Source organism: Gorilla gorilla, chromosome 13 (assembly GCF_029281585.2).
Source record: "Gorilla gorilla gorilla isolate KB3781 chromosome 13, NHGRI_mGorGor1-v2.1_pri, whole genome shotgun sequence".
NCBI lineage: Eukaryota > Metazoa > Chordata > Mammalia > Primates > Hominidae > Gorilla > Gorilla gorilla.
Genome location: NC_073237.2, coordinates 94905454 through 94932012, shown reverse-complemented (window position 1 = coordinate 94932012; position 26559 = coordinate 94905454). Strand labels below are relative to the sequence as shown.

Below are 26559 nucleotides of genomic sequence, written 5' to 3'. Positions count from 1 at the left end.
CTTTTGGCCACATCAAGTCACAAGGCCAGCCCAGATTCAAAAGGTAGAAAAGTAGACTCCACCCTTTTTTTTTTTTTTCTTCCCCTGAGACAGTGTCTTGCTCCGTCACCAAGGCTGGAGTGCAGTGGTACAATCATGGCTCACTGTAACCGCAATCTACTGGGCTCACGCGATTCTTGTGCCTCAGCCTCCTGATTGGCTGGGACTACAGGTGTGTACCACCATGCCTGGCTACATTTTAAAAATGTTTATAGAGATTGGGTCTCATTATGTTGCCCAGGCTGGTCTCGAACTCATGACTTCAAGTGATCCTCTTACCTTGGCCTCCCAAGGTGTTGGAATTATAGGCATCAGCTGGTGGTCATGGGTGCCAACTCACCTTTTGATGGTAGGAGATTCAAAGTCATTCCAAAGGGTATGGGTGTAGGAAGGGGTGAGTAACTGGCCATGTTTGCATTCCATCTGTCACAGTTTTCCACCTTGTCCTGCCATCCAGAGCGTGCAGCTTCCTGTGGGCTGAGGCAGCAGGTAGCAGTTGGTAGAACTTCATCCCAGCTTTCCTCTAGAGCAGAGGAAGCCCTTCTCTACCTGCTCTGCTCCAACCCTTTGCTTCAAATAGTGAGCTTGACTGTAGTTCTCTTTTGCATTGATTGTGGCTCTGGCCCCCTCCTTTACTTGGGTGTGCTATGAGTCTCTGTTACCCCAGAGAATTCTCAATGCCAGGCACCTCTGTCTGTATTGCACTCAGAGCCCATCAAGCCTGCAGCCTCATCTCCACTTACCATGTTGTGGTTTTTTTCCCCCCCTGAGAATTTTATTTTTGAGTAATGCTATGTCTTTAAATTTTCTATTTTTGTATTTCAGCTATCATTGCTGTGTGTTTGTTACAGCAAGGAGGAGGAGACCTCAAAATGTGAATTTAATTTGCGATACCACCTTGGCTGGGATTCTTTTGTTTACTTTCTTCATAAAACAGTGCTTGTCACATTCTCCAGGAAACAGATGAGGCTGTGACAGCACATTAGAATGTACATAACTGTGATAGTGAGAACAAAAGCGCAGACTCTCTGGGTTAGAAGGGGCCCTCTAGTGCTTGAATCCCTCCTCAGCCTGTCACACAGGTGAGCATCTAACACCTGGACAGCTCCAGGGCTGGCTGACTGGCCACCTTTCTGTTGCATCCAAGCATAGCCCTGGCTTTGAAAAAAATGCCGTTATTCTCCAGCTGGTGCCTGTCTCCCTGCAGCTTTCTGCCCCAGCCCCCATATCCTAGTTCTGGTCCTTTCCTCTGGAACCAAACACACTGCATCTGTGCTCTCTGCCTCTGAGAGCCCATCAGAGCTGTGCAGGCCATGCTGAGCCTGAGGGGGCCCTTCTACTGGCTGAACAGCTACAGGCTCTGCAGCCAAGACTCGTGGGATATAATTGGCTGTCCTCTCTCCAGACTGGCTGACTCTGGGTCCAATCTGCAGGTGGTCCCTTCTCTCTTCCTGGGCAGGGCCCAGATAGAGCCTCAAAGATGGGTTTGGATAGACCAACCAGAAACTGAGCAGGCCTGTTCTCCACCTCCTTGATTCTGGAATGAATCATTCTCCTGGTGTAGCCTCCAGCTGTGTTGTGAGATGAACTCACATGGCTCCTCGGTCAATTGCCATTCATTCATTCACTCCTTGGGTGCATCAGGGAAGCAGTGCTGAACAAGGCTGCCATGGAACGTGAGGTCTAGTGAGGCAGACAGATGTAGTGTGACCACAGCCACGAGGGCAAGGTACACGGTGGTGGGAGTGTGCGTGGCTGGGGAACCTACCCAGAATTGGGGAGGCTTTTCTAAGAAAGTGGTGTGTGCTCTGAAGAGCACTGTCTCGTTTTCTTAACATTTCCAAATCCAGATTTTTAAGAGAGAAAATCTCTTCCTTGCCAGCTCATTTTTCCTGGGCCTACAAGATTATGGGTCAGTAGCTAGCCTATGGCTTGGGTTTACATACCTTGTCCAGTTAGCTAGGCCTGGGATATAGGAATCTTCCAATTTCTTTCATTCATTCATTCATTCATTCATTCCTCGGGTGCACTTGGGATGTGATGAAGGAATCCATAGCAGTTTTCATTGTTGGAGAAGCTCAAGTAGGAAATAGTTAGGGCAGGGATGGGATGGGGTGACAGTAAGTGTGGTGGCTCCATGGCTGAAGGAGACATGCAGCTACAAGGGACTGTGACTGAAGCCTAAGACACCAGGGTGAGCAAGGGACAAGGTAGGCAGTGGAAATGGCAGCGGCCATGCCACGGAGGGCCTTACAGGGCGGGAGGCAGGGGGTGGCATTAATCTTTATCCCAATCTTTATCTCCGGCTGGTGTTGAGGGCTGAGGAGCCCATTGTTGGGTGGAAGTAGCCCAGTTGGGAGAGGACAGGATGGTGGTTCTGTAGGCGGTGGCGAGGAATGACCTCCCTGGACAGAGGGAAACTTGAGAAAGCAGTGGAAGGTGGGGAGAGCAATGTCAAGGAGACACCTTGTTTTTTTTGTTTGTTTGTTTGTTTTTGAGACAGAGCCTCATTCTTTCACCCAGGCTGGAGTGCAGTGGCGCAGTCTCTGCTCACTGCAACCTTTGCCTCCCGGGCTCAAGCAGTTCTCCTGCCTCAGCTTCCTGAGTAACTGGGATTAAGGAGGCACCTTGTATTTGCTTCCTGTGGCTGCCAGAACAAATTGCCACAAACAGGGTGGCTGAAAACAGCACACGTTTTTTTTTTTTTCTCACAGTCCTAGAGGCCAGAAGTCTGAAATCAAGGTCTTGGCAGGGCCAGGGTCTCTCTGGAGGCCCTGGGGGAAAACCAATCCTTTTGTGCCTCTCCCTGCTTTTGGTGACTGTTGGCATTCCCTGACTTGGGTCTGCAGGGTTCCAATCTCTACCTCCCTGGTCACATTGTCTTCTCTCTTCTGCCTGTCTAGTCTATTTCTGCCTCACTCATGAGATTTATAGCCTACCTGAGTATTACAGGATAAGCTCCTCCTCTCAAGAACCTTCACTAAATCACATTTTTGCCATGTAAGGTAATATTCCCTCTTTTACCATATAAGGCAGCATTCACAGTTCCAGGAGTTAGGGCATGGATGCATATTTTTGCAGGCTGCCTTTCAGCCAGCGCAGTGCTAAGGACCTGACTATAGAAGTGAGCCCTCACGTAGTGCAGGCTGTGGGCCAGGCTCTGTGTCCTGACTGCTCCAGATGGGTTGACTCATTTTAAACCTCATGAAATAGGCACTATTGTCATCCTCTCTTTATAGGCAGGAAACTGAGGCTCAGAGAGGTTAAATGGGCCCACTGTCACGCCACCAGGAAGCCACCAACTGGGAGTTGAGTCCAGGCAGCAGTTTCTGGAGCGCTTGGCAGGCTGCACTGCCTTCCTAGGCGGGGCGGATGGAGGATGGGTGCTGTTCACTGAAATGAGGCATCTGGGAGAGGGGCGCAGGGAGGACAGGAGTTTGGTTTGGGGCATGGTGAGCCACAGCCCCTGACATCCACATGCTTCTGTGTCCCCTTCATTGCCAAGTGCAGCCTCTGTGTCTGGGTTTCTGATCTTGGCCATGGCCCCTCTGCCCTTTTGGCTTGTGGAAACAGCCTCCCAGTGCTTCGATGGCAAGCCCTCTTCAGAACCACTAGCGCCACTGCCCAGTGTCCTGGCCCTGAGCCTGGGTTTGGAGCCCTCAGTGTCCACACAAACTGAGTAGGGTAGCAGATGGGGCATCACAATGACTTTGAGGATGTAAGGACTGTGCCACTGGCACCCAAGGAGCCTGGAGCCCAGCTCTGCCCCAGGCCACTCCCAGCAGCCCCACCCTTCTGAGGGGGCTGAAAGCTGGAGGCCCTTAGCACCATCTGCCCTGAACCACGCCTTGCTCACTGCTAAAAACCCACCTTGGAGCCCTGCCCTTCAACCAGTTTTGCCACTCATTGCTTAGGGCTTAGGGCTCAGCCCAGCCAGATGGGTTATAGCTGGGAGGGGTTAGGTGCTCTGTTATGTGGAAAAATCACCCAATGAAATGTCAGGAGACCATTCCCACTCCTCCCCCACATTCACTTGAAATATGGGCATGCTTTGGATTTCATAGATGGAAGGGTAAGGGCATTCGAGGTGCAAGAAACTGCAGGGAGGTGAGGAGCAAAGGCACAGAAATGGGAAAAGATAAATTCTGCTTGGGAAATGCCAGCTGCAAGATGACTGTGATGTAGGGCACCTGAGGTGGGTGACGGAGGGGCTGGAAGGGGAGTGGGGGCAGAATTCAGGCTGTCTGGGATGCCAGTCTGTAAGAGATGGAACAATGGTTTTATAAGAAATGATTCTATGTCAATTGCAGAGATTCTCCACTGATGCATGTTGTTTGTACCTTTTTTATATCACAACATCGTTTATTATGTGAATTTTTTACAATACAAACAAAAAATACAGAAATGCAATATATGATTACAGCTAAATGCAGAATGGTGACTTTTTTCTCTTCAAGAGGCCGTGATTCCCATTTCTAATAAAATTAAGAGACTGCATATAGGTAGAAACAGGTTGGTCATTAGCTTCACAATTTTGCCTAGAAATGATCTATAAATGCATTTTTCCCCTGCTACTTACCATAAAGTGTAAAAAGGAGTTAAAGAAAGTTTCCTTGTTGGTTCCTACCATATGAAAGATGCTATATTCTATTTCAGCAGGGCCAATATGTGAACACTATCTAAATTAAACGTTACTACAAAAATGAAGTAGCAATGAGATTCTGGCTAAAGAGTGCACTAAATGAGAATAATATATATTTAAAGAATCCAAAACAAACAAAAAGAAGTTGTTATAAAAAAGCTCTAGGTGCACTGTAAGCATATAGAGTTTTTTTTCCATGTGTATTTTTAAACAATGGAAGTGTCAAAACATAGGGTCAACTGTGTTATACTAAATTACATTATTGTATATGCTGCATTGAATGGAACCTTCGTATTATAATTATCATAGAGAAGCATAGTTTGCATCATATTATGGCCTTTTATCCTCAATGAAAACCTTCCAGAGTCCTTTTATTTTGGAATATCCTGTAAACAATCAAACCATCAGAACATGATTGTACAACAGTAAAATGTTCTCTTGCATTCGACTGAAGATAATCTGTTTAATAAAAAAAGAAAAACAAAAAGTAGGAAAAGTAGAGCTGTTACTTTCTAAGTACACAACACCCTAGACAATTGAAGGCATCTTAATCTCCATCAAGAACAACAACAACAAAAATAATGTGTGTCACGCTGTTAAATCCATCATTATAGATAAAACTGGCTCAAATTGGTCAAACGGATCCAACAAACACTGATGTCCAAGCTGGCATATTGGCAACTAATACGTAACTGGTGGTCAATAGAGAGTTTAAAAGATCTTCCTTTCTTCTTGTTCTTTTCCAAGGTTCTCGAAGAGTTCGTTGTTCTAAAATACGTTGTTGAGCTTCCCAGTTTGCTTTCTCATCCTCTAACTGATGACGTTTTTCCTCTTATTGTTTATGCTGTGCTTCCAAATTCCTTTTCATTTGCTCATGGTGCCGCTGGAGCTCAGCTTCAGAGTTCTTCAGTTTTGAACTTTTTCTTTGACCTTCATCTCAAACACCTGCTCCATCTCCAGCTCCATCTTCTTCATTTTAGCTACATGCTCCCTTCTTTCTTCTTCCATTTGTGCCGGAGGGCTCTTGGTCAGCTGCCCTTTATTCTTATTGTTATCAATTCCATTATATGTCACAGCTGCCAGTTTTCTGCTTCTGTAGTTCTCATAGTGGACATTATTAGTAACCTCTTTCAAGTCCTGCTTGTGTGTTCTTATCAACATATTTCTTAGAATTGTAAAATCACAATGTTCACCATTTTCAAGTTCAGCAGTACCTCAAGGATGCTGCTTTCCTCTGATCGTTTTGCCATTAACTTCGATGATAGTATTACTACCTACCACACCAACAGGTAAATGGTCCTTTATCTTTTTAACAAGTTTATTTTCTTCTTTATTATGTTTCTAGAAATTCATATATTTTAATTTTATGTTCTTGGATTTCTTTCATTATCTGTTTTTTAAACTGTTAGCATTCCTCTGGTGTGAGTGTGTCTTCTGTGGCAATAAGTGAGATGATACTGTTTCATGCAAACGCTCCATAAACCATTGAATATTGAGTTTAAGTCCATGTCCTGAAGGAGCAATGAAGTATAAACAACGCTACACCGTTATCAGGCATCTGACGTCCGTTCACATGCGATTCTGCATTTACGTAGTCCTCAAATTTATTATCAATGTAGCCGATTGTAAGGCTGCCAGCAATTACGATTATTCACTGCATCTCCAAATCCTGGGGTATCAACTATTGTGAGCAGCAACTGAACACCACCTTCTTTGTTTAAAACTTTGGATTGTTCCACCCACTACCATAGCGTGAATCAAAACCAGATCTCTTAACTGATTTTCTGTATACTTGGTTTGGGAGACTGGCAAATCCCACATAGCCTTCAAGGGTCTTCTGTTGAGCTACCGAGCGACACGGGGCGAGCAGCGGTTTGGATGTGGGCGGAGCCGCGGGCAGGCAGGAAGAAGATGGGTCTTAAGTCTGAATGCCTAGGAATTCATGTGGATCAATCGGACCTCCCATGGTGCTGCTGTTGACGCTTCTCTCCTCAGCAGCAGTGGCTCTCGCACTGTTTGTACTTTTTTTTTTAAAAAAAGGAAAGTTATCATAAAAAAATGATAATAGGCCAGGCACGGTGGCTCATGCCTGTAATCCCAGCACTTTGGGGGGCAGAGGCGGGCGGATCACCTGAGGTCAGGAGTTTGAGACGAGCCTGACCAACATGGAGAAATCCCGTCTCTACTAAAAATACAAAATCGACCGGGCGTGTTGGCACATGCCTGTAATCCCAGCTACTCGGGAGGCTGAGGCAGGAGAATCGCTTGAACCTGGGAGGCGGAGGTTGCGGTGAGCCAAGATCGCGCCATTGCAGTCCAGCCTGAGCAACAGAGTGAGACTCCATCTCAAAAAAAAAAAAAAAAAAGAAAGAAAGAAAAAAAAGACACCACAGTGCTTCTGATGTGCCAGGCATTATTACAAGCAGTTTGTATGTATTTACCCTTTAAATCCTCACATGAGGTGGGACTGTAAACTAGTTCAGCCATTGTGGAAGACAGTGTGGTGATTCCTCAGGGATCTAGAACTAGAAATACCATTTGACCCAGCCATCCCATTACTGGGTATATACCCAAAGGATTATAAATCATGCTGCTATAAAGACACACGCACACGTATGTTTATTGCGGCACTATTCACAATAGCAAAGACTTGGAACCAACCCAAATGTCCCTCAATGATAGACTGGGTTAAGAAAATGTGGCACATATACACCATGGAATACTACGCAGCCACAAAAAGGATGAATTCATGTATTTGGTAGGGACATGGATGAAGCTGGAAGCTATCATTCTCAGCAAACTATCACAAGGACAAAAAACCAAACACCGCATGTTCTCACTCATAGGTGGTAATTGAACAGTGAGAACGCTTGGACACAGGAAGGGGAACATCACACACCGGGCCTGTAGTGGGGTGGAGGGAGTGGGGAGGGATAGCATTAGGAGATATACCTAATGCAAATGACAAGTTAATGGGTGCAGCACACCAACATGGCACATGTATACATATGTAACAAACCACATTGTGCACATGTATCCTAGAATTTAAAGTATAATTAAAAAAATCCTCACATGAACTAGAGGAGAACAGTTCCATTATCCCGAATTACAGGTGAAGAAATGGGATGCCACGAGGTTAAGTGATGTGCTGGAGTCTCATGACTAGTCTGCTTATGTCACGCAGTTTGAAGCCTCAGTTAAAGAAAGATGTGAATGTGGCAGGGTATCCTAAAGGCACTCCTTGCCGTAGCCCCAAATGGCAGCAGCAGTCTCTAGACCCTTAGAAGATCCATTAAGAAAAGGAAGTGGGCCCCTGAGGAATCACGGTGATTGCCGACCTCAAGCTGGGCTTGTGGGTTTCCCCATCACGTTCATGTGGGCGTCACAGTAGCTCTGTAAGGCAGATGAGAGTCCGTAGCCCGAGATATAGATGCAAGCTTAGCCTCAGGGTGGCGAGTGGCCCACTGCAGATCTGCAGTACCGTCCTGGGGAATGGCAGCTTGTACCAAGGCCACCTTGCTCCACCCTTTCTGAAAATCCCCGTGTTCATGCTGAGAGCTGTGCTCCCCTTGTTGCCTCCAAGCTCTGGGGCTCACAGCACCTGAGACTGGCAGGGCAGGTGCAGTTGGAAACCTGACCTGGGGATGGCTACTCCACTGTTGCACTGTGCATCCCTGTGGAGGCCTCAACAGAAGGAGAGGGGCACTGCTGCCCTTGTTTCGTCTCATGGGCACACCCTGACTTGTTCTGTTATGCCTTTTGGCCTTGCCATGTACGTATCTTGTCTCCTGGCTGATGGCAGCTTCCATGTCATTAGGGGTGATGTGGGTGGGAGACCAGGAGGGCAGGGACCACGTCAGCCTTGGCTCTTGGTCCTTAGCTCTGGTGTGGTGAATGGCATATCATGGGGGCTCAGTCATTATTTACTGGATCAGGGAAAGAATGATTGACTCCTGGGAGATGAGGGGTCTAGATTGGAGTACCAGCCCCGCAAACAACTAGTTGTGAGTCCTCAGGAAAGCCACTTAATCTCTCCGAGCCTCAGTTTGCCATTTGTGAAGTGGGTGTGATAATGTTGATTTTGAGTGTTACGACTATCAAGGGGAAAATGTGTGACATATCTTTGTAACCTAGAAAGGGCCTTATATAAATATCTTTCTCACCAGCATTATGATTCTTATGATTACCATTGTTGTCTCTGTTAGTATGAGCATCCAGCCAGCATTAAAAACAAATGCATATGTAAGGACCAATCTTCCAGTGAGTGTTCCAATTTATGCAGGTGTTGGTCAATCAGTAAGCAATTTCTGAGGCCCTACTCTGCCCAGCCTTCTACATGTTGTGGGTAGAAGGGAAAAGCATGACAGCACAATCTTCTGGAAGAAAAGCAAACATTCGGAGCCCAAAGGATGGCTGGTGGCTATTTTAGGAAGGGTGAGGGCGATGTTGGAGCGGAGACCAAGACACTGAGAACTTCGGTGAACCTGCAGTCTGTGACTCCATAGAGCTGCATGGATGTCCTGTCCTGCAGAAACTGTTGCTCGATAAAGCCGATGAAATGGATGTGTGTGGGAGGTTGGGTGGGGGAATAAGCACAGCTCCTTGGCAGGAAAATGAGCTGGCGTCTCAGACTTTAGTGTGTACCCGGATCATCAGGGATGTGTATTAAAAATGGAGCAGCCCTAGAGATTCCGATTTGGTAGGTCTGGAATAGCGCTTGGGAAGCGGCATTTTAACAAGCCCCCAGGTGGTTCTGACGCAGTGGTCTGCATCTTTGAAAAGCACCACCCTGTGCCCGGGCGGGTCTCCAAGCCTCAGCTTCCAGCTGTCAAAACCCAGCCAAAGAGAGCTACTTAAAAATGCACAGAACACAATGAGAGAGCACACATCTGAATTCTAGGTGATATTTTCAGATGGAATGGGACGTTATTTTTGTCCATGTTGGTAGGAAGGTTCTTGGGGTTTAGTGAACCAGAGCGGAGTCTGTTGCTCCATGCTGCTCTAATTATGGTCCCTGAAGCTCTCAGTGGGAAGTAAGAACCAGAATATTCTTTCTGAAGATCTCGTGTGCTACCCTGGAAGGTCTGTTTTGCAAAATTAATCAGCTTTGGGCCAGTTTCTTATCTTGAACCGTTTGAGATTTCTGAGCTGCAGTTGCAGAAAGCATGCTTAGGGAAAATCACATCTTTGTGTCTTTGTTTCTCTAGCGCACTGGTGGAGCCTCACTTGTGTGCCAGGCCCAGGGTGGGAGGCAAAAATCAGAGAGGTGATCCTTGCCCTTGAGGGAGGACAAAAAAAGCAAACGTAGAGCTGGAGCATGAAGGAGAATAAAAGAAGTGTTGTTGGAAGGCTCAGTAAGGATCTTGAGAGAATAATATCAACCAAGGGGAAACTGGATAAGAAATCAATTTCAAAATTTCCAGGATGAAACTGCTCCCTAAAAAGTAATTAGTGATATTAAATTCCTCCTCTCTCTAGCATGAATGAACCTTGGCCATTCAGGAAACACAGTGGAAAAGTGCCAGACCAAATCCTTTGCCTGAGAATGTCCACCCAGATCTTAGTTGTAACAGGACAATGAGGAAGTTGCTGGAAGAATGATTTCCAGCCTTCGGGGATCTTGTTTATCTTTCTGAAACAGGGAATGCCTTGGCAAATGAAATGAGGTGCTCTGTAGGAGACGGGGCAGAGAGAGTGGGGGTATTTATTGACATGAAACCCATTTCTCTCTTAGTCCAAATTTGCTGAGCATTCAGTCTTCTTAGCAACAACAAGAATACCAGCAGTAGTCCCTTGGGGTGGCCAAGTCCTGGTGTTTCCAGAGCCTGTGTTTTCCTGTGTCTGCTAGCCCTCCCTACAGCTAGATAAGGAATCACTACACTTTATAGATAGGATTGGAAGGCCCAGAGAAGCAAAGTGACTTGCCTAAGGCCACACAGCTGAACCCAGGCCATGTCTGCTTCTGACTGTAGCATACTGGATTCTCCAGTACAGACTATGGCCCCACGTTGTGGAATCCAGTGAATGTTTGGGTGTTTTAGGGAAGACTGTGGCAGGCACAAGGTAGTTTGCTAAAAAAAGAAACCGAGCATCTCCATGAGAACTTGCACTCTCTTCTCTCTTTCCTCCAGTTTTCTCCCCTCCCACTGAATCAATTAACAATGTCAAATTGTTCCCTAGTGCTTGGGCAGGTTTGTTTTAGGATTATTATGATCATCGTTATTGCAGGGTGTGCTTCCTGAGCGATATTAAAATGAGGAGTTGTAGGCTGGGTGCAGTGGCTCGCGCCTGTAATCCCAGCACTTTGGGAGGTCTAGGAGGGAGGATCATTTGAGCTCAGGAGTTCAAGACCAGCCTAAGCAATATAATGAGACCTTTACCATTTTTTTTTTTTTTTTTTTTGAGACAGTCTAGCTCTGTCACCCAGGCTGGAGTGCAGTGGTGCGATCTTGGCTCACTGCACCCTCTGCCTCCCAGGTTCAAGCGATTCTCCTGCCTCAGCCTTCCAAGTAGCTGGGATTACGGGTGCCTGCCACCACACCCAGCTGATTTTCATATTTTTAGTAGAGACGAAGTTTCACTGTGTTGGCCAGGCTGGTCTCAAACTCCTGACCTCATGATCCATCTGCCTCGGCCTCCCAAAGTTATGGGATTACAAGCATGAGCCACCGCACCCGGCCACCAACAATTTAAAAAAAAAAATTAACCAGGCGTGGTGGTGCAAGCCTGTGGTCCCAGCTACTCAGGAGGCTGAGAAGGGAGGATTGCTTGAGCCCGGGAGGGTGAGGCTGCAGTGAGCTGTCATCACACCACTGCACTCCGGCCTGTGCAACAGAGCAAGACTCTGTCTCAAAAAAATAACAATGAAAAAATAAAGAGCCGTTCAAGTAAAATCTTTCTAAAACCAACTCAGCAACTCAGCTAAGGGTCTTCCCTGTGGTCACATTGTTTGTGCTGTACTTGACTTTGGCAATCGCAGGCAGCTGGGGCTTGACATCCACTACCCCACACGTGCATCTCCAGGCTCAGCCTGGCAGTGCCCACCTGAAAGTCACTCACAGCTTCCAGTGGGAGATGGGAACAAACCAGGAAACATTCACAATGACCAGCCCTTGGCCCATACTGGCCTTAACAGCGCTTCAAGAGACCATGGTGCCCTGAGGAAAATAAGGATACGTTTTTAACAGAGCTAACTTTGTTGTTTTAAAGAACACCCTTTGCTTTGAGATGGTGCCTTCCCTTCCCTCCTCCTCCTTCCTTATGTCCTTTAAAAAATTAAATTGTGGTGATAGCAGACATTAGGATTTGTTTATTGATTTATTTATTTCATTTATTATTTTCTTTTTTTAAGAGACAGGGTCTCGCTTCATCCTCCAGGTTGGAGTGCAGTGGCATTTTCATAGCTTACTGCAGGCTCCAACTCATAGGCTCAAGTGATCCTCCCGCCTTAGCCTCCCAGGTAGCTGGGACTACAGATGTGCACCACCATGCGCGGCTAATTTCAAATTTTTCTGTAGAGACGAGGTCTTACTGTGTTGCCCAGGCTGGTCCCAAACTCCTGGCCTCAAATGATCTTCCCTTTTTGGCCTCCTGAAGTGTTGGGATTACAGGTGTGAACAACTGCACCCAGCCCATGTTTTGTTTTTTAATGTCTTTACTTGAGAAAATAAAATTTGACAATCTACATTGGTATTCTGATACGTTTTGTTTTGTTTGGAAATTGTGTGTTTTATGATAGTCTGAGCAGCACTGTTATTGTTGTAGAAGTTTGTATGAGGTCAGTGGGGCACAGGGTGGAAGCGGTCAGTCCTGTTTACTGGGATCAGGGAGGATTTGGAGCAGAAAGTGACATGTGAGCTGAGCCTTGGAAAGCACAGTAATAGGGTGCTCACCGGGGGACCAGAGGGCCATGAAAGCCTTTTGATCAGTGAGGGACATGATAAGCTTTTCATTTTAGGGAGATCACTCTGAAGGGAGGTGACCAGCAGAGGGGAGGTAGCAGGCCTGGAAGCAGAGTCACCTGCCACAGTGAGGCCAGACACAAGCATGTGGCGGTGCGGTGCAGAGGCTGGCACGGTTCTGTGGATACTCAGTGAGTAGAACGTACAGGACTTGAGACTGGCTAGGTGTGAGGGGCCACGCGACGATGGAGTCTTGGACGGCTCCCAGTTTTCTGCCTTGGGGAACCTGCAGAGGTGAACGTTGATACTAACATGAATGCAAATAACAATAGTCATGGTGACAGCTGATGTTTACTGAGCCCTTCTTTGTACTGGGCACTTGCTGAGCACCATGCCTATCCAGAAGGCTTATGCAGAGAAAGCAGGTTTCTCAGAGTCAGAATCTAGAGCCCCTCTCTCACCCAGTCACATCTGTATTCTGCCTTCTGGGACACTGACCACAGTTTAGGGGAAGATGGCCAGTCCAGGTTTGGACCTGTGGGTTACCCAGGTGGAGATGTGTGGTCTGGAGCTTCAGGGAGGTGGAGGTTGGGATTTGGGGTCATCAGCCTACAGATGATGGTTGATGCTATTGGAGCGGGGAGGTCAGCTAGAAATACTCCCTGGGAAGAAGTGCTTTGCCCAGCAGAGAAGGAGGAGCTGTTCCATCTTTGCAGCCCTGATGCCTGTCATCTTAGCTGTGATTTGGGCCTCTGGTTGTATATTTCCTGCAGATGTGCCTGGAATCATTGAAATGAGAAAAGGGGAGATTTGGGGGGCTGCACAGCCCTTCCTTGTTCTTCTTATTTTTTCTTGAGCTTTTTATGATGGATGATTTCAGATGTATGCCTCAGCAGAAAGAGTAGGATAAGCTGCCTCCATGAGCCCATCCCCCAGCTTCAGCAATTAGCCAGTGCGTGCCTGCCCCTTTCTTAATTGACTCTTCGCATTCCCACTCTCTGCATCCAGGCAGTTTCTATTAATACTGTGGAGCTCCTGCTCTGCCCATTTCTCCTACTGCCTGCTTTAGCCAGACCGGGCTGGTCAGTCCTCAAACTGCCTTGTACCCACCCCCATCTCTCCCTGGCATTCCTACCTCACCTTCTAATTCAGACACTGTGCTGTCCCCCTCTTCTCAACTTGGGCAAAGCCTCCTGGTGCCATGTGGGGTGGGGTCCCCAGGTCTGTTTTGTGTCCTGAGTTTACACCTAAGCCTCCTTGGGCAGGTCACTGTATACCCGCATGCCCTGCTCAGAGCCCGTCAGCACCACTGCATACTGTGTCTGAGGGGCCTGGGGCCACATGCTCCATAGGACAGAGGTGGCCCCCTCAGCCTGGGATTGAAGGTCATGTGTAATTCAACCTCCATCAGGTCAGGAGAAAACACTGGCCCCTCACCCTGTGTTGAAACTTTAAGATTACCCTGGTTTCTTGAGAGGTTTTGTTTTGTTTTCTCTGTTCATTTGCTAAACAGGCCTAGTATGTCCATTGCAGGTCCTAGGTCAAGAGGACCCAAGGTGATGGAGTGAGGCCCAGCCACTATGGCAAGGCCCTCAGGGGGCTGCTCTAGTCTCCTGGTGCTCATTGTTCTGCTTGTCTACAGAACCTTCCATTCCAACAAAATTTGCTAGAAGCCCACATATAAAATCTCCAGAAGGGAACCCTTCTGGTTAAATGGTGGTGGGGACTCAGAGCCTTGCCCAGTAGGGTCATGCCGTGTCAGTCTTTCTTCAAGAGGCCTCCTGAGGAACTGAGTTTGAAACCCCTAGGTTGGAGTCCTCACCTTCGAGGCCACCAAAGATCCCACCCAGGAATGAGGCCTTCTCTGCCATTCCCCACAGATACAGCAGCTGGGGGTGCCCGTCTTGTCTCCCGGTCAGCCTGAGCTCAGTGCCAGGCCCAAGAAAGATGGCACAGGCATGGTTCTTGCCTTCAGGTAGGTCCACTTCAGAGGGATAAGGAGGTAGGGGGCAGGGGAGCCATTTATGTCTATAAGAGGCTTGTTAATAAAAGACAGTGAAAACCATATAGAGGACATGTGGTGTACTGTGATGGAACAGGGAAAATTCTGCCCATCTCACGTGGCCTGTAGGCGGGCTTGGAGGCTGGGTTGCTGTGTGATGCCGCCTCCTAGGTAGCCAGGTTCATGCTCGCTGGATGAGCTTTTAGGTCCAAGTGTCTGCCAGCCATGTGGAAGCCCATTCCAGACGCTTGATCTGTTGTGTGCGCACCCCTGGTTGGGTGCTGCTGTGAGAGCTGAAGACGAAAGTCCCACCCCACCCGCCCCAAGTTAGATCTGTCGTACAGACACTGGTTATGCACGTTTGGGGATTTTTTTCTTCTTCTTCTTTCCTATGTGAAGTTTTAGTTTTTCAGTAAACAGTAATTAAAACAAATGTACACAGAGACAACAATGCCGCATTTTAATTTATTTATTTCAGCTGACTGCACCCGCCAGCCTCCTAGCAAAATTCCTTTGTTTTCTTCTTTATGCACGATATTAACAATAGATCTCCCTGTGTGGTTTTGTGTTCACCCTGTTTCTAGAGAGTGTGGAGGATGCAGTGGGTGCGGTGTATGAATCTCATACTTTCTACCTGTAGAGTAGGTGATGCACTTCCTGAACTGTGGAAAATGAAGACGCTCCTGTCCTTCCTTTTCAAAAGCCTCCTCCTCCAAGATGTCTCTCTGGCCTCCTCAGTTCTAGTCACTGGCCTCTTCTAAGAAAGAAGTTTTTCAGGGGGATGTTGTCATTGAATGAGCCTAGCTTAGGGCACAGCTCCTAGAACTTGCTTATAAGTAGGCTGGGCGCAGTGGCTCACACCTGTAATCCTAGCACTTTGGGAGGCCACGGCGGCTGGATTGCCTGAGCTCAGGAGTTCAAGACCAGCCTGGGCAACATGGTGAAACCCCATCTCTATTAAAAATACAACAAATTAGCCGGAGGTGGTGGTGCACACCTGTAAATCCCAGCTACTTGGAAGGCTGAGGCAGTAGAGTTGGCTTGAACCCGGGAGGCAGAGGTTACAGTGAGCTGAGATTGCACCACTGCACTCCAGCCTGGGAGACAGAGTGAGACTCTGTCTCCATAAAAATGAAAATAAATAAAATAAAAAGAACTTACTTATAAGTGAATACTCTCTTCCCTGCTCTTCCCAATCATCTACCCTTCCCCTCCCCAGCATTTTTTCTTATTGCTCTGAGTGCATTCCTGGAAATTTCCTTACCTGTGCCCTCACCCCAGGTGGCTCTGGGGATTCTGGGAAGGCAGTGATGCTTGCTGCCACTTCATCCTTGAGCCCTCCAACCACCAAGATTCATGAGGTTGTGGGTGAGTGCACAGACAGGCTGGCCTCAAGCCCAGCTTCCCTCCTGCTGTCTGTGTGTCCTGGAGTTGGTTATGTAAACTCTTTGAGCTTCTGTTTCCAACTCTGTAAAATGGGGGTTGCTGTGGACATGCAGCTTCATGAGATGATGCTTGTGAAGTGTGCAGGATTTTCCCTGCCACATAGCAAGCTTCAGGAGTTCAGTGCCATTATTATTATTTCTGGCTGCTGTTATTGCCACCCTAGCGGGCACTCAGCCCATGCATGTTGTCCCTGGCATGTTGTCCCTGGCATGTTGTCCCTGGCATGTTGTTTGTGATCGCAAAGTTCCCAGCATAAGAATAAAGTTCCGTGTGCTCTGTTGTGCAGGAGAATACACACATTTTTGCCATCTATTTTAGAGCAACACGTATGGAACCTTGGTGGGGTGGCCTGAATCCTAGGCTGACGGGTGGGGGCCTGCAGATCTCAGATAAGCTGCACCACTTGGGTTCACAATGCAGTGCTTGGCCCAGACAACCCCTGGGATCCCTTGTTGACCTAATATTTCCTAAAATATGAGTATCTGGAGACTGAGCACAGCATAGGGGTGGGCCTTATCAGCTCCTGCTAGGGAAGGCGAGTCAGCCCTGGGGTTTCATGCAAAGCTTCGAGGTGGTCGCCTGGCCTCCCTCTGTGCTTGCCTAAGGTTTGCAGGCTTTGGGGAGGGGAGCTGCCAATTCCCATGCATATTGGGAGTAGGGATGCTGGTGGGAGGTCTTACCTGCTGCCTGCTCTAGCTGTTAAGGGGAGGGGGTCTTGCAGAATCTGTGACTCTGCCCCTCCAAACGCGGAGGCAGCTGGTGAATGGAGGCTGTGTTTTGCAGAATGCAAGTGTAAGGATGGAAACAGAACCCTGGGCGGCAGGGTCTAAAAGCCTGGTTGTCATGTCAACAGATTGGCCCAAAATAGTGAGAAATAGCAAGGGGCAGGTCCCCATATGGTCCTGTCGTGACCACATCGCCCGCTCCTTCCATGGCAGGGCTGGGCTGGGCCAGGCTGTTATAGGAATAAAATTGGGAGGGGGGCTTTGAGGATATCCCCCTACCATTTCCTCAGGAGGGACCAGAGAGGGCAGGTGTGGTCCTGGTCCTTCTTAGCTATATAAATGTGAAGCCCGAGAAGGGAACCCATAAGCCAGAGCCCCCACCCCCAAGGCTGTGCTGTGACTGCCTTTATTTCCCCCATTGGGAAAATTCAGCAAACAGGTAGGAGCACTCAGTGTGTGCAGGTGCAGGGGTCCTGAGGCAGTACATGGAACAGCTAACATCTCCCAAGTGTTCACTGGCGCCAGCACTCTTTCCAGCCCTTTGAATGAATGAATTCATCTGACCTTCACCATAACTGCATAATGTAAACACTATTATCATCCGCGTTTATGGGGGAGGAAACTGAAGCTAAAAGTTTGCCCAAGGTCCTTCAGCTAGTAAGTGGGATACTTGAAGTCAGACACCTGGCTCCAGAGCCAGACCCTTGACCATTAAGCTACAGAGATGTAGGAGACAGGGGCTCCATGGGCCTTCCCCAACAGAGGGTGCTGGCTCAGCCCGTGGAAGGGGCATCTCACCTGGCAAAGACTTCCAGAAGAAAGCAAGATGCATGGACTTGGCCAGGCAAAGGGGATGGGACACAGGTGTCATGGCAGAAGCCATATACCCTCTTAAGGGTTTGGGGACCTGTGGCTGGGGAAAGAGGACTTATGGCTGGGGGAGGAGACCCAGATTGGCTCAGCTCCATTGCTGTGTACTCTGGGCAACCTCCTTCTCTCACGCAACTCATTTCCTTATAAATACAACCTCCAGCCTCCTGTCCATCCAGGAATTGGCCCTCTAGATATGGGGCCATTTTGTGCTTTTGTATATCATTATTTAGTTTCATTTTGATTTCTCTTTAGTTTTTTTTTTTTTTTGTAAAGTATCATTTGGAAAATGCTTTCCTGACCTGGCAGAGAACAAAAGCATGGATTCTCTCCCCCTACCAAGCTCAAAGAATAGGGAGGAATGGGCTGGCCATGGTGGCTCATGCCTGTAATCCCAGCACTTTGAGAGGCTGAGGTGGTCAGATGGCTTGAACTGACGAGTTCCGAGACCAGCCTGGGCAACATGGCGAAACCCTGTCTCTACTAAAAATTACAAAAAAGTAGCTGGGTGTGGTGGTACACGCCTACAGTCCCAGCTACTCGAGAGGCTGAGGTGGGGGGATTGCTTGAGCCCTGGGTGGTCGAGGCTGCAGTGAGCTAAGACGGTGCCACTGCACTCCAGCCTGGGTGACAGAGTGAGACTCTGTCGCAGAAAAACAACAACAACAAAAGAATAGGGGGGAATGGATTTCTCCCCCATTTTACAGATGAGAAAACTGAGTTTCAGAGAGGCCTGAAGACTTGTCCTGAGGGAAGTATTACCTTCCTGATTGTTTTTTTAATTGTGACAAAATATGCACAAAATAAATTGACAATTTTAATCATTTTTTAAATATACAGCTCAGCAGCATTAAGTACATTTACATTGTTGTACGACCATCACCACTATCTATTCCCAGAACTTTTTGATCATCCCAAACTGAAACGTCATACTCATTAAACACTAGCTCCCCAGTCCCTTCTCCCCCACCCCTGGCAACCACGGTTCTCCTTCCTGTCTCCATGAACTTCACTACCTTAGGTACCTCAGATAGGCGGAATCATACAGTGTTTGTCCTTCTGTGTCTGCCTTATTTATTTTCCTGCTAGTTTTTTTTTTAATTGCAAGAAAAACTGGGTTCAAATAGTTTTCAAGTTTCAGGAAGGGTTTGTTAAACCTAATGAAAAAAACTGAGTAACAATTTCACAGCAAGGTTGCTATTCAGAGAAAAAAATAATACTTTTTTTATGCATGAAAGTGAATGAACCCCAAAAAGCCCTTCTGTCTGCAGGATTTGGGAAGGTAATGTTTTCTTTGCCTTTGGATCTGCGAAAGGGCCCAGGAGGATGTGATAGATGTTTATGGAGCAAAGTTCTGGGGAGGGGACAGTGGGGGGCCACATGTAGCCTTACTTTTCCCTGTGTCTGAGCAGGGAATGCCTCATGGTTGGAACCTGGGCACCCTGCTCACGGTGGGCCACCCTCCTTCACCCTGTCCATTTGGCTGACTTCTCCTTAAGCATCAAGACTCAGCACAAGTACCAAGCACCCTGCCCCTGCAGGAAGGCTTCCCTGATTCCTGGCACTACATCTGGTGGCCGGCTCTAGGCCCCACACTCTCTGCTGCCCCTTTCATCATATGCTCTCCCATCTGCTGCAGTCTAAATGTTTCTGTCCCCCCAAGAGTCATATGTTGAAATCCTAGCCCCCAAACTGATGGTATTAGGAGGTAGGGCCTTTGGGAAGAGGGGTGATTAGGTCACGAGGGTGGAGCCCTCATGAATGGATTCTGCCTTATAAAAGAGGTGCAAGGGAGCTTGTTCTCCCCTCCCACCATGTGAGGACCCAGCCAGAAGGCGCTGTCCATAAACCAGGAAACCAGCCTTCACTAGACACCAAATCTGCTGGCGCCTTGATCTCAAACTTTCTGGCCTCCAGAACGGTGGGAAATAAGTTTCTGTTGTTTCTAATCTGTCCAGTTTGTGGTATTTTGTGATAGAAGCCCAAGCAGACTAAGACACCATTCTCTGCGGTGACTGTGCCCTCTCTCATCCCCGCTGACACGTGAGCTCCCTGAGAACCGGGCTCTGACCTGTTTCCTCCTGTTTGCCAAGTGCCTGGCAGATCTCGGCCTGAAAAAGATCCTCAGTAAACGCCTAGCACATCAAACTGAATAAATTCAGCATTCATGGTTAGCAAAGGGCTCGAGCTTCTGCCCCATGCAGCTCCCTCGAGTGCCATGGTTAGGCCTTCCCAGCATTACTTCCCTGTTATACAAAGGGAGGACCAGGCTTGTGAGCTCCCCTATCAGATGTGGACTTTGACTTTCACCTCTGGGGATGGGCTGCCCTGTGCAGGTCTGCACCTCCCTCTGGCCTTCCAAAGGCTGCTGCTCTTCAGATTTTGCCAGCCATCTTGTCGAGGGGTCCTGCCGAGGGGCTTCCCCAGAGGCGGTTATGCTCCTAAATGCACTGGTCCCAAACTGCTGCCTCAATGAGCCATAGGAACCTTCCCTGGGCCCCACCCCTCCAGCAAATTCCTCTCCCGGAGCCCCTCCCTTCCCCTCCCCTCCCAGCACTTGGTGGTATCTGTTTGCTGGTCTGTCCGTCTAGCAAGGTTCCAACCTGAAACCCCTTTGCCCCCTTTCCTAGGCTGGGAGAGGCCTCACATTCTTCCGTGAATCCAGGGGCAGCACCAGGCGTCACCCCCTGCGCAGGCAGTGTAGTGATGGGCTTGGGGACCCCTTAGCAGGCTCTCAGCCACGGGGTGGGAGGCGGGCCAGAATTGAGTCCTGGGGCTAGACACTGGGAAGGTGCATTAGGACTTCAGATGTAGAGGAGCTGGGACCTGGGAGCAGGATGTTGAGATGGGAACACAGCTGTGCCCAAGGCTGCTTGTGCAGCCTGGACCCCAGAACCCCCTTACAACCTCCAAGTGTGGGCGACACTGTGCCTGTGGGATCAGACCTGAGATGTTGGGGTGTTGGGGAAATCGCCTCTGGGAAGGGCCTCTGAAAACAGGTGCCTGCAGCAGCTTGTGATGCAGAGAGGCGGAAGGACTTATGCCAGGCTTGGAGAATTGGAGCCCTTGAGTAGAGTCCCTGGTCACAGTGATGTGTGACAGCAGCCCAGCTCTCATCTGTCAGGTGGGGGAGTGACCACCATGTCCCCAGCTGGAGGACAAGTGAGGCACATAATTAACTCCAGCTGAGTTGCTGCAGAGGGAGCACGGGCACCTGAAGAATGAGTGTGGCCACGGTGACGGGGTGAGGACCCACCCTACAGCCCCCCTTCATCTGTGAGCAGGCGGTCAGTGGGTGTTTGCACATGGGGGAGCTGTCGGGATAGCTCTGGCCCGTGTGCTAGGAAGGACTGTCAGATTCGGGGACATGGCTCCCAAGGGAAAGTCGGTAGCGTGGGCAGCTGGCCAGTGCCTCACCAGCCTTGTGCCCAGTGCTGGACTCAGCAGTGTCCCCTGGGCCCAGCACCCCCTCCTGGCTTCTCTACCTCAGGGGGTCCTGGTGGCCCAGACTCACACAGCCCCTGAAGGAACCTAGGACTCCCCTCTCTCCTAGAGGCTACTCTTCCTCTTGTTCTGATCTGACCCCTTCCCCCTGCTCCTGCCATTGTCCCTGGACCACTGCACTGGTCTCTCACCCCTCCCCACGCCCTGCCCTTCCTCACTTGAATAATGACCTTCAAGTGGCTGCCAGGGTCGTCGTCCCTGTCCTCAGCTCTGGCGATGTCATGATCAGGTCGAAGCACTCTTGAGAAGCTCCAGGGTTTAATGGGTGCGGAGCTTTTCTGTTTGGGATAATGAAAACATTCCGGAAATAGACAGTGGTGATGGTTACACAACATGGTGAGTGCACTTAATGCCACTGAGTTGTACACTTAAAAATAATTAGAATGGCCAGGCATGGTGGCTCACGCCTGTAATCCCAGAGCTTTAGGAGACCTAGGTGGGAGGATCGCTTGAGGCCAAGGAGGTCAAAGCTGCAGTGAGTCGTGATTGTACCACTGCACTCCAGCCTGGGCAACAGAGTGAGACCCTGTCTTCAAAAAAGAAAAAATAAATAACTAAAATAAAGTGGTAAAACAAAACAAAGGGAAACTCCCTATGGACTGAAAAATAAGGGGCAACCTCCTTAAGCTGGCACTGGCTGGCTCAGGGCCTACCAGAGGCTGCCCCAACCTCCTTTTCCAGTCTCACCCCTCGCATCTACCATTCACCCTTTTAGTGCTCCAACCTGGAGAGTTACTGGACTTGCTGTTCTAAGACATATCCTCACTTTCCCTGGCTCTTTGCCTTCCCTTATGGATTCTCAGGATTAGAATCTATTCCTTCACTTGGTGAAATAATCATTTCTACAACACTCTCCTGATGACTTATTACTGCTTTCCAAGGCCTTTTACACTATCTCTGGCCAGCTCTAAAGAGATGGCCTTATTTCTAAGAGCATAAGGTTTGGAGTATGATAGCCTGGGTTTGAGTGCAGGCTTCATGGCTTACCAGTCATGTAATCTTGAACTTGTCAGTTAAGCTCCCTGAACCTGTCTTTCCTCCTCTGTTAAATGAATGCTAATAACAGTATCTACCCCATGGAGTCACTGCAAATATTAAATATAAATAGTAAGTGGGCTAATGCATAAAAAGAATTTAGCTTATTTCCTAGCACATAGGTCAGTATTAAATAAATGTTAGCTGGATATGTATAAATTGAACCAAAATCTGGCCTTGAGTGCAGACAAAAACACACACTGGTAGGCTGGAAGGGATCTGAGAGATCATCTGTGGCAGTCATAGTAGGCTCCCAGGTATCTGGTTCTCTCCTCACTTAGTTGCACTTTGTGTCCCTTATACTTGGGTGGGGCCATGCCTGTCTCATGGGCCATGTCCAGTCAATGAGGTCAATTTAATTGCTGGCTGAGCCTCTCCAGAGTTTTCATTTTCCTTCCCCATTAGCAACTGGCTGCATTCAAGATGGCGGTTGTTCCATTAGCTTGGGCTCCCAGGTGTCTGGGATGTGTCTTTTAAAGACAGGATCTCCCTCTGTCACTGAAACTGGAGTGCAGTGGTGCCATCATGGCGCCCCCCTTGCTTGAGAGAGGAATCAACTTTTCCTGGGGTGACCCATTGACATTTAGGGTTTGTTTGTTGCCAAAGTATAGCCTGCTTTGCTTTGCAAACTCTGCTGAATGACAAATCTGCTAACTCAACATTTTTGTTTTTTAAGTGAAGAATAGATGAGGTGGGGTCACAGAGTGAGGCAGTGGCAGGTCTGGAGCTCATATCCTATGCCTGACATAGCTGGTTTATTCTTTCTTCGATCTCTTTCCTCATCAGTCTCTCCCATCATTGACCTCCCATGAAGGAGACTACTGAGATGGACTCATTTGAACGAGTCTTGTTGATATCATGAATTGGTCAAACCCACGCCTCACAGGCCTTTAGCTAATGAATTCCCCAGTGGACACATGTCTCTCCTAGGGGTGCTAGGCCACGTTGCTTGCCAAGCCATCCACCAGCACTTCACGCCTGGACCAATGCACCCACCTCTCCCTAACCTCCTTCCTCCCCATTGGGTCTTCCTCCTCTGCCCCAGCTGCCAGAGGCATCTGTGTAAAGCAAGTGCCTCTTCCCTCTCAGCACTCCCCTGGTGAAAGTGCTGCAGTGACTTCTTACTGCCTGAAGGAAAGAAAACCACACCTACCTGTATTCAGTGTTCCCCGACGCACTGGCTCAAGCCAGTCCGAACCCACCCATCCCTTCTCCATCCTGTGCTCCTGCTAGTGAACACGATGGACCTTTTCTCCAAGGTGCCCTACAACTTCCTATTTCCAAGCCTTCACTCTTGCTGGTAACTCAGCCTGGTGTGCCCTCCCACCACCTCAGTCTCTTGTTCCTCTCGCAAGGCTCAGCTCAAATGCCGCCTCCTCCAAGAAGTCTTGGCAGAATATCTCAGTGCAATTTGAATATTCCTTCCTTTTTTGCGTGACTTTTGTCTCTGCCATTGCTCCCACTTCTATCCTGCCCTGTGTTATGGCTTTTTGTTTGAATCTTCTCTTCCCTCCTGAATGGAAAGCTCCCTGATGGCCAAGACTGTATGTCACTTTTTATGCGTCTTCAGCATCTACCATGAGACCTGGTTCTTCATCACCCAGGGTGCATTTATGGGATGAATGAATATTCTCTAACTCCAGGTCCAACCCTCCATTACACCATTTACTACATGTTGCTAAATTATTTCCATGTCTCTCACCCACTCCACATTATAAATCCCATGAGAGCAAGGACCCAGTCTTACCCATCTCATCTTCCCCTACCTAGCTCAGGCGCCCAGCCAATGTTGAACCAATGTGCCCCACAAATGTGGAATGGAAAGGAGTGGCGATGGCTTGGTGGCACACGTAGTTGGAGTTTGGTATCTCTTAAGAGGGCGATCCAGCCCCCACCCCCAGAGAAGGGCTGCCAACATGTGATATTTGCACAAACCTGCGGAAAAGAGCACCCCTCTCCTGATCGGCAGCCCGAGTACACTTTGTGTTTGTGACCCTGACTTTTAAAAATGTCACACCTGCATATGTGGGGAGGCTTACTGACAGCTAATTAGGAAACGCAGTTTGTATCTCCCAGTCTTTGAGAAACATTTTGTAAATTGGGTAATTGGCTTTAACAGTGCAGAGGAGAGATGTGTGCTATGGCTCCATCATCTTCAAATAACACAGTCTGCAGCCGGCCAAGAATTCAGAGTGACAGCTTCAGGGAGAATACAGAAATGCCAGTTTTTCTCAGTATTCAGGATGGACAGCCTGGCTCTCTGGAGACTTTTAGAAGCAGATGGTCTGTCCATCACCCCGGGGAAGGGGTGTGAAAAACTCAAGATGGCTGGAGTTAATAAGCTGTTTGGGACAGAGCTATGGATATGACTACTTTTATTTCAGGCTCTACCCACCAGCAGTGATTGTATCTGCCAGGCAGCAGTAATTTAGTCCAGCTAGGATGTATTAAACACCTGTTTGGGGCCAAACTCTTTGATAGGCAAAGGGGGACAGAGGCGAATAAGATAACCTAGTTCAGCAGGGCATGATGGCTCATGCCTGTTATCCTAGCACTTTGGAAGGCCAAGGTGGGAGGATTGCTTGATACTGGGAGTTCAAGTCCAGGAGTTCAAGACCAGTTTAGGCAACATAGTGAGATATGTCTCTACAAAAATTAAAAAATTAGTGTGGTGGTGGTGGTGTGCACCTGTGGTCCCAGGTACTCAGGAGGCTGAGGTGGGAGGATCACTTGAGCCCAGGCGGTTGAGGCTGCTGTGAGCCATGATGGCACCACTGCACTCCAGCTTCAGTGACAGAGGGAGATCCTGTGTTTAAAAAAAAAAAAAAAAAAAAGACAGCCAAACTCAGCATACCTTAGTTATATCTGGCTGTATCCCTGAAATTCTGGTTTGACGTAAGTGTCTTGAATGATAGGAGAACACTTTTTAAAATGTAAGGCATATATACTTTGTACCCTTTCCCATAATCTTTTCTTGTCTCTCTCAACTGTCTTTACCCTTCTTTGATAGTTCCCCAGGTGTGCTGATTCTTTATGTTTCAAAATGCTTAAAGCAGGCGTTTAAGGATGTTTGTTAGGTGATGCGGCCTCTCTGTAGTGACTACACCTCTATAGCCCAGAAGTTTCATGCATGAAAGTTATTTCTTGCTTATGTCATTGTCAAGTGCAGCTTGAAGGGGTGTGTTGGTTGGTGTTCTGGGAAGCAGATGCTCAGAGTTAGAGGGGCCCTGGGGAAATTCCTTTGAAAGGATATGAAGAGAGATGGGCAGGGTGAGCCTTCAGACTGTGCGGTGGGTCTGACATCAGTAAAGGGTGTGGGGAAGGAAAGAGGCTCGGGTAGGAACAGTCCCTGGCAGCAGCACTGCTCTAAGAAAGTTCCAGCTGGACCAGTGGGCTCAGAGATCACCTGTAGTCAAGTCTTACACTGGCCAGAAGTGAGGAGCCCTTGTTCCTCTGCCATGCTCAGTCCATGGTTGGTGGGGTCTGGGAAGAGGGTGGCCTCCTCTGAGGCATACCCAAAGACGCCACACCTGGAGGCTGTCAGCTCGTGAGGCTGCCCTCCTTGGGATGGTTTCTCTCGTGACATAGTGGTGTCCCCTTCCAGGCTTGCCATAGGGATTTGGGATCTGGGGGGTTTCTTCCTGTTTCAGGTCCTTGCATTTTTTCCCCACTCACACTGTGGATGGAAAAGAGCACAGAATACCCATGGAATGGTTTTACAGGCCAACCTGGGCATGGCACACATCATCTTTGTTCATATTCCATTGCCCAAAACTCAGTGGTCACACCTAATTGTCGGGGGGGGCTGGGAAATGTAGTCTTACCCTGTGCCCGAAAAGAACAGAACATGGATATGATGGAGCATGGACTCTGGAACCTGACTCCATGGGTTTGACTCCCAACTCTGCCCCTCACTCACTGTGTGCAACTTGGGGCAAATTACTCACCTCTGTGATCCTCAGTTTTTTCATCTATTAAAATGTGGATAATAATGGGACATGGTCATAGGGTTGTTGGGAGGATTAAGTGAGTTAGTGTATATACAGCAATTAGAATAGTGCCTGGCACAGGCAAATGCTATGTAAGGGCTCACTGTGTTATTATTATTACTATTCTTGTTTCTAAATTTAACACTTCAGTAAATGTTTCTTGGGTACCTGTTCTGTTCAAAGAATTTTTATAGGTCACATGAACTTACTGTTTCCTGGACAGCTCCTAGTACTTAGTAGGTGACTGAAAATGTTTCAATGAATTAGTTGCAATGACAAAACAATATAGTGTATATTTAATTCAGTTGGATATGGTGCTGGGCTAATTTTGAACATGATTTAGCAATGATAAATGTTAAAGTCTGTTCTTAGGTTCAGAAAATCACCCACAGACGAACAGAAAGAG

At 48.2% G+C, this 26559-nt stretch overlaps 1 protein-coding gene and 1 pseudogene across 2 annotated transcripts in view; one reads left to right on the top strand and one right to left on the bottom strand.

Annotated features, from left to right (window-relative positions):
• GABBR2 (gamma-aminobutyric acid type B receptor subunit 2) overlaps positions 1 to 26559 on the top strand; it is a 420187-nt gene that overhangs the window by 95025 nt on the left and 298603 nt on the right. The gene's annotated exons all lie outside the window — the stretch shown is intronic.
• Positions 5290 to 25750, bottom strand: LOC109028154 (septin-7-like; annotated as a pseudogene).